The sequence below is a fragment of the Dipodomys spectabilis genome, unplaced genomic scaffold, assembly GCF_019054845.1.
Source record: "Dipodomys spectabilis isolate Male_0828 unplaced genomic scaffold, ASM1905484v1 ptg000467l, whole genome shotgun sequence".
NCBI classification, from domain to species: Eukaryota; Metazoa; Chordata; class Mammalia; order Rodentia; family Heteromyidae; genus Dipodomys; species Dipodomys spectabilis.
In genome coordinates this window covers 323,266-335,273 of record NW_024871144.1, presented here as the reverse complement: position 1 = coordinate 335,273, position 12,008 = coordinate 323,266, and the positions used below count along the sequence as shown (strand labels likewise).

Below are 12,008 nucleotides of genomic sequence, written 5' to 3'. Positions count from 1 at the left end.
GTGTAGTTAAAATCTTATCTCTTTGCTCTGTTTCTTTACACAAAGACTTTGCAACTTCTCATTAATAACTTTCTATAAACTCTGAAATGTACATACTTAGTAATATATGTCAGCTACCATAAATCTTAAATACTTTATGGAAAAGTTTTATGACCTGACAGTCTTAATTTTGGCATATATAAGCAGGTTCCCAAAATTAAACATATTTAAAACATTAAAACTTTTAACACACCTTAACACTTGCTGCAGTGTTCATTATGAGAGGTGCCCTGTATAGAATAATTGAATTCCTCCTCCTACACATCTCTTGAACAACAAACATCTGGACTCATTTTGTTTTTGTCATATCAATCTTGACTTTATTCTTAAATGTGTGCTTATGTAACAAATATCTGGTTCTAAAATTTCACAATTCTTTTGAACTTGCTTTTTGTTGAATTAACTAGTTTAAAAAAATCAATTCCACTTTATATATAAAAAATGTTCTGTGCTCAATTCGGCAGCACATACACTAAAATTGGAACAATACAGAGAAGATTAGCATGGCCCCTGCGCAAGGATGACACCCAAATTCATGAAGCGTTCCACAACAACAGATGCTGGAGGGCATGTGACCAGAAGGGAACCCTACTATATTCTTGGTGGGAGTGTAAACTTGTTCACGCACTTGGAAAGCAGTATGGATGTTCCTCAAAGGGTTACACATAGAGCTCCTCTATGACCCAGCAATCCCACTTTTGTGCATTCACCCAAATCATCACTTACAAGGTCATTCTAAAACTACCAGCACAACTATGTTTATTGCAACATTACTTACCATAGCTTAGATATGGAACCAACCCCGATGCCCCACAATAGATTAATGGATCAAGAAAACATTGTGTGTGTGTGTGTGTGTGTGTGTGTGTGTGTGTGTGATGGAATTCTATCATCCATCAGAAAGAATGACATTGCCCAATTTGTTAGAAAATGGAAAGACTTGGAAAAATTTATATTAACTGAAATAGGCCAAGTCCAAAGAAACATAGGTCCCATGGTATCCCTTATTTGCAATAAGTTATATATGCCTGGGAAAAGCAGAAAAGGTCAAAAGCTATGTGCATATGACTAGATAAGGTGATGTTAAACTAAATGAACCCAAGCTAGGGACACAAGTGTGTGTTTTTCCTTTCTTGCTGTTGTTTCTAATGCACTTATAATGTACGATGAGATTTTTTTTTTTTAATTTGGTCGTCCCACACGGTATAACCCCTGTTTTCGCTGTATTTGGTGTTGATGCACCTGCATCTTTTATATACACTTCTCTAATTTGGAGAGGGAAAGGGAAAAACCAAAATGCTCAAATAGAGATACTGTTTGACCCATTATAACAATGAGTTGCCCAAGACACTATGTTGAAATGCTAACTTTACAATTTAGGCAGGGGGGGGGGGGTGAAGTGTGTACTTGTGGAGGTGTAAGGGAGAGGTAGTTGGGGAAAAACAAAGGGGGAGGTAACAATGTTAGATAGGAAATATACTCATTACTTTGCTCATGTAACTGTAACCCCTCTGTACAGTATTTTTACAATAAAAAACGTTTAAAAATGATGGAAGAGTTTATTTCCATTATTTTAACCATATAATATCATTAAACAAGAAATTAATGCAAAATACTGACCTGAAGATATTTTGAATAAGTGTATGTGTGTGCGTGTGTGTGCGCGTGTGTGCGTGTGCATGTGTGTGCGTGCGTGCATGTTGGCATGCCCAGAGTTTGAACTCAGAGCTTCAAGGATTTTCAAGGCCTTTCCTCTTAGCTTTGTGAGCTATTATATGAGTTACATCTCCATTCCTGGACCTTTGCTAGTTCATTTAAATTTTTGAAAAATAATATTTTGATTTTTTTTGCCTTAATTGGCTTCCAACTCCTATTCACAGATCCCATGCTCCTTTGTAGATATGCCGGGTAGACAAGATTACAGGTATGACAAACCAGTACAAGGCTTTAGGAATAATTTTAAATGTAGAAGAAACTTTAGTTTAGGAGGGCCTGTTTTATTATTTCCTACTTTTAAAGCATTTTGGAGTGACTATATGTGAATTGTTTACGTTTTGGGATACTTAAAAGACAGTAAGTAATGGTATTTAAAAGTTTTAGTACTTTTTAAAAAGAATACTGGAACTGTGGGACAGAAAAATTTGGCTCTCTTTGGACCTCAATTTATAATCTCAGCACTGTGCATGATAACCCAAAGTCACCAACTCAGTCTGTGTTGAAGACAAAATGTGATAGAAAACAATTACCGTGGGCAATATTTTTTATGCTATTATTTATTGGACAATATGAATATTGAATTGAGAGTATAAGAGAATGGAGAGATTTTACCTACATTTTTGTATTGCTGAAAGGCTTTTGGAAACTTTGACTCATTTCCTTCCTCACTATATGTCTTTGGGCAATGCATTTAGTGCCTTGAATTACAATTTTTCTCAACACTAAAATGGTAATAACATTAGCATTACAGCAAATTTTTTAAGACCTAAGAGACATAAAACTTGTGAAATACTTAACATAAACTTCTATGAATGAGCTTTCAGTTTACCCAGTAGTTTTTTTTAATATTAAACAGAATGTGATATATATCACAGGAATCATTACATGTAGTGAGCAACCAGAAGTAATGATATTTATTGACTATGCTGTGCTTCCAAGGAAACCAGCTGGATAACTTCTCATGCTGTAAATCAAACTGGTTATCTTATGTCTTGATAGTGTAAAACTATCAGTGACAGAATAATGAAGGAATGCTGTAGACTGGGGTGAAGTCCATATGATAATGTGCAAAACTCATAAAACGTAAAAGTAACTGAGCAGTATATTGAGTTTTACATCATTTAAGGTAAATTGCAAAGGCAGGGAAGACATAGAAGAATGAATTCTCCTTTTGATATCCTATCATACAAAGGTCCTTAGCAGGATGAACTCTTTCCTCATTCTTGTAGAGGCATCATCAGATGAGAGGAACTCTATTTTTGGGTTGCTTCCTTCAATTTATTCTTCAGTTTGAAACCTGAACTACATGAGACTGCAAGAAACCAAGGAGAATTAGACATGCAGGATTTGGAAAGAGCAATCAGCATAAAATAAATAAAATACAGAGAGCCTTGTAAAAGGTCTAAATAAATTGAGTTATATAGTCTCAAGCGTAAACAGAAAATGATTTAAGCAATATCATGTTATTGAAAATTGAAAATTGTAAGGAGTTGCTCAATTTTTTTCCTTTCTACTATATTGAATTAATTATTGATTTTGTATATAGAGATTAAAGATGAGATTAACAAGGAACTTGATTAAAAATCGACAAAAGTTCTGAATAGCCATATTTTGCAAAATGCCCTGAAAATCACCAGTGGGTTTACAAAGTTGTGTTTAATACCACTTCTATGCTGGATTAATGTTTTGTGAACAGAAGTCATTAGAGAAATGCAATTCAAAATTATTATGATACTACTTCATAACTATTATAACTCATCAAAAAAATCAAAGGAACTTGGTGTGGTGGTAAAGGCTTGTAATTCCAAGCATTTGGAAGGTTGGAGTAAGAGGATTTGAGCCTAAGGCCAGTCTGGGTACTGCACATAATAAAAACCTGCCTTTTCAAAAAACTCAAAACGTAATTATGTTGGTGATAGTGTGGAGAAAAGGAAATTTTCTACACTCGTGGTTAAAATACCGGTTATTATTCTCATTCTAGAAAGTAGTATGGAGTTTTCTAAAGAAATACAGAGTTGAAATATCATCTGACCCACCAATCATATGATTATTTCTCTCTGGGTAACTAGTAAATACATCTATAGTTCATTGTTATTCACATTATCCACAACAAGCAAGATATAAATCAAAGTTATGTGTTCAACTACAGACTAATAAAGCAACTGTGGTGCATGCACAAATATATTTTTGTTTCATCCCTAAACTAGCAAGAGACTTCTCCCGTTAGCCACAACTTACAATGACCTCAAAGATGTATTCTAAATAAAGAAAAATGTTATCTTCTGATCTTTGTCCAAACACACACACACACACACACACACACACACACACACACCAACCTAAAACAACAGAGAAATTTTTCAAAAAGTAAAGCAAACTGGAATTTCTGGGGCATTTATGTCACAATATAGATGATAGTAGATATACAGGATGACCAAGTAGAGAGTTGTGATGTACAATATGAGGATGCAGCGGACAACACTGGCTTTACATAGGAATGAAGCTAATTAAGTAGGAGTTGTTCTTCCTTGTAGGGGTTGCTCTTTTAGTTGTTCTCCTTCAGTAATGGATGAGATTAACATAATTCTTTAAATATACCTGCCGGTTTGTAGAAATAATAACAAATAAGATAGCAATAATGTTGTATGCTCAACATAGAACAAAATGTCAAATTAAAATACATGAGATTATCTTTGATATAAACTAATTATTACAAATAAGGGAACCCATTGGACATATGTTTCTTTAAGTCTGGCTTACTTCAGTTAATGTGATTTTTTCCAATATCTTCCATTTCCTGACAAAGAGGTGGTATTATTCTTTCTGATGGAAGCATAGTATTCCATGTGTATATAGGTGTGTATGTGTGTGTGTGTATGTGTGTGTGTGTGTGTGTGTGTTACATTTTCGTGATCAATTCATGTACTGAGGTGCATCTGGGTTGATTCCATATCTTAGCTATGGTAAATAATACTGTGATAAACATAATTGTGCCTTGTTTGTGGTCACTGCGATAAATACCCAGAAGTGGGATTACTGGGTAATAGGGGAGGATTACTGTGTACATCAAGGATAATCTTAGTAGATGAGCAGAATAGCTCAATTGTTAAGTACATATGACCATATAAGGTGATTCCAAGCGAAATGAACTCCAAGACATGTTATTTGTTGTTGTTGTTCTTAATGTACTATGTGATTTCTTTTTAACCTTTTGTGTTTTCCCGACTTATCACTATATTTGATTTTGATACCATGGGTTTTGTAAATATGTTGGTCTCAACTAGGGAAGTGAAGGTGAAAAAAATGGAGAGACAAAGGACAAAGGGGAAACCTATGCAAAAGTGATAATCACAAGACAATATATTGGAAATACTCTTGGGGGGTTTGGGAGGGAAGAGGGAGAAAAATGAAGGAAGGGGTAACAAGTTAGAAAAAAAGGAATTCATTACCTTACTTATGTAACTATAACCCCTTTGTACATTACCTTGACAATAAAATTTAAATAATAAAATAACATACATGAGAGCAGAAATACAGGAGATGGAAGTGGGGGAAATACTGTATTATACAATGAAGAGTAGAACAGCTGTAGACAACAGGAATTTTACAGTAACATAGGAAGTAATAAGCTATCATACAGATTTTCATCCTCATGTCAGTCACTAAAAAGGGGAAAATGCACAATCAGCAAACCAATAGAGATAAAATAGAAAACTAAACAATTAAGGTGGAGGACTGGGAAGGTGGCTCAGTAGTAGAGCACTTGCCTTGCATGGCTGAGACCCTGGGTTCAATTCCTCAGCACCACATAAACAAAAAGAAAAAAGGTGGAAGTGGTGTTGTGGCTCAAGTGGTAGAGCGCTAGCCTTGAGCTGAAGAGCTGAGGGAAAGCACCCAGGCCCAGAGTTCAGGCCCCACGGCCGGACGCCCCCCCCAAAAATATATAAAAAACAATGAACATGGAGAGATGACTTGGAACAATAACAAATGACACAACTAGGAAACAAATAACAAGCTGGTGAGTTTAAAAAATATTACCCATAATTCTATTAAATGTTTTTTACATCACAATTTGTTAGAAATATACTTCAAATCACAGTTTAATAGTATATCATTATAATAATAGGTTACTTATTATTGATTTCTTAATATTGAATATTTAATGTATAATTTTAGTAGCTATAGAAAAGAACAATGTGAAACTAATTTTAATGATATATTTCAGGAATTGTAAAATTGAGAAGCATTAAAATTTAAACAATACGTCATTATTGTTTCATTTATGTAAATTGATGTGGTAATTCAAATTGTATTCTACACTTAGCACTCAACATCAAATAGGAAATTATTGCACATGAATTTGGTCTTAGGTTGAAGCGTGCGGCCTTGTGGTAAAATTCACACCACACAGTACACGAAGGTATGACTCCTCTCATCTAGCTTAAATTGTGGAAATTTGATTTCTACATGCATGTTAAATTCCTGTCTAGGTGACATCTATACAATTATATAAATTATATACACGAGGAGTATTTCAGATGACACTTAAAAGTCATATTCATTAATTAAATTTTTATTATTTTGTACCAAATAAATATTTATAGAGAGACTGAATTTCTGAGTAGATGATGGTGTATTTGTGCCAGATAATACTTACTGAGGCTTATTTTATATTCCTGACATTGTTTATACAGTTGGACTTAATTTTCCGTAAGGGGTTAAGTGTATTATATTGGATATATGAAAGTAAACTGAATGGTGATTCCATTAATCCTTTGCAATTTTTGTAATCCCAATATAAATTATCCATGTGTTTGAAGTAATGAAAACAACAACCGATATAAGCAACATGAATCAGTCTGTAGCAGACAAGTATTTTCACCTTTATTTTGATAGTTGTTCCTCTTTACACTACAGAATATTCTTGGGAAAATGTGCTCCAGGCTGGCCACAATTGCAGAATATTATGGTTTAATCTATCAGTCCCATTGTTGGTAACACAGAAAATCTACTGATTCTTGTGGTTTTTATACCCTCCTACATTGCTGAAAGTTAGCATCACCTTTACTAACTTGAGGAAGGAAGCTATAGGGTCCTTTATATACAGGATCATTTCATTTGTGAAAAGGGATAGTTTTACTTCTTCCCTATTTGCATCCCCTTTATGGTTTTCTCTTGCCTATTGCTCTTGCTAGAAAGTACACTACTATATTGAAGAGTAGTAGAGAGAGTGGACATCCTTTTCTCATTCCTGTTTTTAACAGATTCATGCCTCCACCTTTAGATATATACTTATTGTCATATCTTTGTCATACACATACACTAAAACTACCAGCACAACTATGTTTTTGCAGCATTATTATCATAGCTAAAATATGGAGCCAATCCAGATGCCCCTAAATAGATGAGTGGACCCAGAAAATGTGGTATATATACACAATGGAATTTCATGCTTCTATCAGAAAGAATGACAGAGCCTCTTTCTTAACAAAATGGAAATACTTGGAAAAATCATATTATTGAAGGAAGCCCGACTCAAAGTAACATAGGATCCATGGTTTCCTTCATTTTCATTAATTAATGTATGCTTAGGATAGTCCTGGCAGATAGGTTCACTTTTATTTTTTTCATTGTGAAAATACTGTATTGAGGGGTTAAAATTACATGGGCAATATAATGATTACATTTCTTATCAAGCATTGTAGCCTCCCTCTTGGTTTCCCCTTCCCATCCCTTCCCATCAGTCCCCCGCCCCCCACCATGTCCTCCTCCTCCCCCCAAGTGGTAATGTTTGTTTTTCCACATAACGACTTGTACATCTCATTGTTGCAATGGATCCACCTGTATCAAATGGCTATAATCAAGAACTCTAACAACAACAGATGCTGGAGGGGATGTGGACAGAATGGAACCTTACTGCATTGTTGGTGGGAGTGTAAATTTGTTCAACCATTTTGGAAAGCAGTATGGAGGTTCAAAAAACTCCACATAGAGCTCCCCTATGACCCAGCAATCCCACTTTTGGGCATTTACCCAAATGATCACAAACAAGGCCGCAATAAAGCTACCAGCACGACTATGTTTATTGTAGCATTATTTACCAGAGCTAAGATATGGAACCAACCATGATGTCCCTCAGTAGATGAATGGATCAAGAAAATGTGGTATATATACACAATGGAATTCTATGCCTCCATCAGAAAGGTTCACTTTTTAAACTATTAAACTATTAACTTTTTTCTCTCCCTCTTCCTCTCTGATTCCATTTGTGTGTGTGGGTTTGTGTGTGTGTGTGTGTGTGTGTGTGTGTGTGTGTGTCCGCGCGTGTGTGTGCAGTAATGAAACTTGCCTTGGAGCCTCAAATTCTTGCTAGTTTTTTTTTTCACTCATGACTGACTGAGTCTGTACTATTTGAACCAATGTTTCATTCTGTCTTTGATTGAACAATTGAACATAAATGTCTCATGGATTGCTACTCCAGCCATGTGTGTGAACCATGAGCTTCCTATCTCAGCCTAGTAAGATAGAGATACTGGCATCCAGCTCTATTGTCAAGGGTCATTTGTTTTGTTTTGTTTTGTTGTTTGTTGTTTTGTGAATCCAAAATATGTAAGGAAAAAAAATAATTTATAATCAGTACTAGTCACATAAAATATGAATTGTTTAAAGATTACCTTTATAATGTTAACCTTTTGCATCCACATTATGTGATTTTATTTTTTGAACTCTCTTGTTGCAGTCAAGTCACTTATATATAATTTGAAACTTCTTCTCTTGGTTTTATAGTGTGTAAGGTGTTTCAAAACAGAATTTGTCTACTACTGAAGCAAGACCTTTATGATTATTCAATGTCCTGTAATCATGTTTATTACTGATCATCGCACCATTTGAGTACAAGTAGTTTCTTATAATATCTACACATATTTTAGAATTCTATGCCATGCACACTTCTGCCAAATATGCAAGGGCATCCTTTGTAATTCTCCATGTATTTTCATGTAATTCCCTCTACTCTCAAGTGCTAAGTCCTTTGATGGTCATGTTGATTTTCTCCCCTGTTACATTCAACATTGCACCTTGGGAACTACTGGTGTGCACTACTGTACTTCCATCCGTTCTCCTTGTGCTTTGGCTTGTACCCCTCTTCACCTCAAAGGGACAGAAATTCGGGATATTTTCTTCAATCTTTATCTCAGACATCTATCTTTATTTTCTAGCAATACATTCATTGAATTCTTTCTGTAAAGTCTAATGCCTTGAAAATAATTACTGCATTGTCATGGTATTGTTATTTGGCATTAGGGAAGAACATGGGTCAGTAACTAACTTAGGTAAAAGAAGATTGCAATCATGACTCCATAGATGTTGTTCATTGGATAATGTTTACTTCAAAGTCTGCCTCCCTGCTTTCTTTTCATTGTTTTTTTTTTTTTTCAATGTAGCCTTTTCTGGAAAATATTTTTGGGCCTAGTGAAGATCAATTCCTACTGTAATTAGTCATCAATTTTATTGCAACATCATTTCACAGATCCTTCTGAGTTTCTTCAGAGTTTGTATAGTAGTGCTTCACATTCTTAGATATGTTTTAACATCGATGCATCCAATGATAAAGACACATTGCTTAAGTCACCATTTTGAGAACTAAAAAGAAACAATGCTGCAAACTCACTATTTGGCAATTTTCTGTTTTTAAATTCTTTTAGATTAAAATTGTTGCTGGAGAACAAACATTCTGTGTACAATTTTAGATTTTCCTAATTATTTTTAGTATACTTTCCAATGTTATATAAAGTTAAAACATTGCCACTTATTTTTATGATTTCTAAAATGGTCAGAGAAAAGGTTCTATTCATTCACAATTTTAAGACAATAGAGTGTCCATTGTGACTAAGTGAGACATTTTAAAATTTTATTTGTGGTCCTTAAAGGTTGTGCTAGGGAATCAATTCCAATGCTTTATGTGTCTTAGTCCACTTTGTGTCTCTCAGCCTAATGTGACCTGTGGTTTTATTTTCACTCAATTGGAATAAAGAAAAATTTCACTAGGAAGGAATTATTACTTGGTTACTTTCTCCAGTATCTCTCGCATACATAAAAGTAATATAATTCAAAACTTACAGAAAATTGTGTTCTATTAACAGTAACGGTTTACTTTTTGTAGCTCCACTCTTCAATAAGTCTTGCCACTTTCCTATCCCTACTTCCTATAAAACTTGACTGAATCCACTGGAAACACATTTCTCCTCCTTAAAAAGCACAACCTTAAGTAACCTATCCCCTGGTAGTCCTGCTATAAACTTTAAAAGTCCTGACTGCGACCTTCCTGAAAGTCCTTCTCTGCTATAGGGAAAGCATTCCTCTACTCCACCCCTTCCTGGAATCCCTGCTCTGCACCACCAGAAACCAGGCCACATCTATATCGCCTCCTTCTATGTCCCTCCTTGCTGCACCAACAACCACACCTACATTGGCTCTTCCCTCTAATTCTCACTTCATCCACCATATAACTCATCCCTAACTACGCTAGTCCCTCACATTCCCATTGCCCCCATATCGTAGTACCTCCAAGCTCCTCCCTTTCCTTTCATTCCCCACCCCCAAGCAGACTTCTTCCTCAAGCCCTACCTTGTTTCATCAGAAACTCCGCCCATAACTAGTCTACTTTTAAGTGGCCTAACCTCTTAAATCTAGCCCTAAACATAATCTTTCCCACAAAGCCCATCATGCTATACCAAACATGTCCACTTCCCTATAACTGCCCTTGAAGCCCCACCTTGGTTGGTCAGAAGCTTGTCACACAGCCCATCTCCTGACTGGAATGCCAGCCTTGCTTCACCACAAGCCTCTCCACCTCCCATATCTACCTTTTCAATGCCCTGCATTGCTCCCCAGATAAACCTCCCTCTATTGGGTCCTCCCTCAGATACACACGGTACTACACCAGATATCCTGCCCATAATATCTTACACCTTTGTAGACCTTCCACTCCTTTTCATAGCCCTTCCTCCAATAGGCCCATGGATCCAAGCCCTGCCCTGCCCCACTAGAAAACCCCCAACACACTATCCCATCTCTCAACACCCACATTGCTCCACTGGAAACCACTGCACCAGTTGGCTTCCCTCTGGAAGCCTCACAGGCTCAACTGTAAATCACTGTCCCTCAATAGTCCCTTGGTGAAGGTTGCCTTGCACTACTGGAAACCCTGTCCAAAGTCCTTGTCCTGCCTTGCAACACTTAATTCCCCACCCAAACTTACTCCTCTTTTCGAAGTGGTGACTGGCTACACCAGAAACCCCGTCCTAACCAGTCTAGTCCACTGTATCCTATCCCTGCTGTCACAAAGCCCTGGTTCTGAAAAACTCCTCCATATATTGCAACTACATCCTGCTCTGCCAGAAACCCCACCTCCACCCTAACACACTTTCCAAAGGCCTGCCATTCTCCATGAGGAACCCCGTCACTTTCTAGCCCACGTTTTTCTAGCATCGCCTTATCCTCTCAAAAACAGACCCCAAAAAGCCTCTCCCTAATAGTTCCACATTACTGCATCAGAAACCCCAACTTCTGTCAGGCTCCTTTCTCTTCCCTGCCTTATGTGAATCACCACCCTACATGCCCACTAGGGCTCACAATGTTCCACCAGAACCCCTCCTCTAAGTAACCTCCTCCTTTGTAACCTTGATCTTCTTCCTCCAAGCTCTGCCCCAAACAGCCTCCTGCACAGTGATGCCACGTTTTTCCACTGAAAACCTGTCCACCTGCCAGCCTCCATCCTAAAGTCCCACCTACTCCACAAGAGACCCCTCCCCTAACAAGTCTAGTCTTTCTTGTTCTGCCTACCTTTAGAAGATATGACAGAAATAAATGATTACAGGTAATTTGAGTTAATCATTGGCTAATATAGGTGATTTGATATTGAAATATAAGGTAAATTTGAAAGTATAATCACAGTAGTCAGATATTTTGCTAAGTAATTTTGTTTCACATTAAAAATACATCTAGACCAGAATTAAGGATTTACTTTTGCTGTCTGTCAACTTGTATGTCACTTGGGAAAAGAAACTTCATGTCTTCCATGTGTGATAAAGGACTTTAAATGGTTTGATGTGCTGGCTCACATGTTTAATCATGGTTAGCAATCAGAAATAAATAGATCACAATTTGAACAAAGCCTAACCAAAAATTTAGGAAGTCCCAATCCTAACAATCTAGTGGATCATGTTGAATCATGCCATTAATCTCAGCACCAC

The 12,008-nt window shown here is 36.4% G+C and overlaps 1 non-coding gene across 1 annotated transcript; it reads left to right on the top strand.

The window, feature by feature from the left end:
* Positions 1 to 487: 487 nt before the first annotated feature.
* On the top strand, positions 488 to 594 carry LOC122098245. Its single transcript, XR_006145699.1, has one exon. It is a non-coding gene; the product is annotated as a U6 spliceosomal RNA (small nuclear RNA).
* The last annotated feature ends 11,414 nt before the right edge of the window (positions 595 to 12,008 follow it).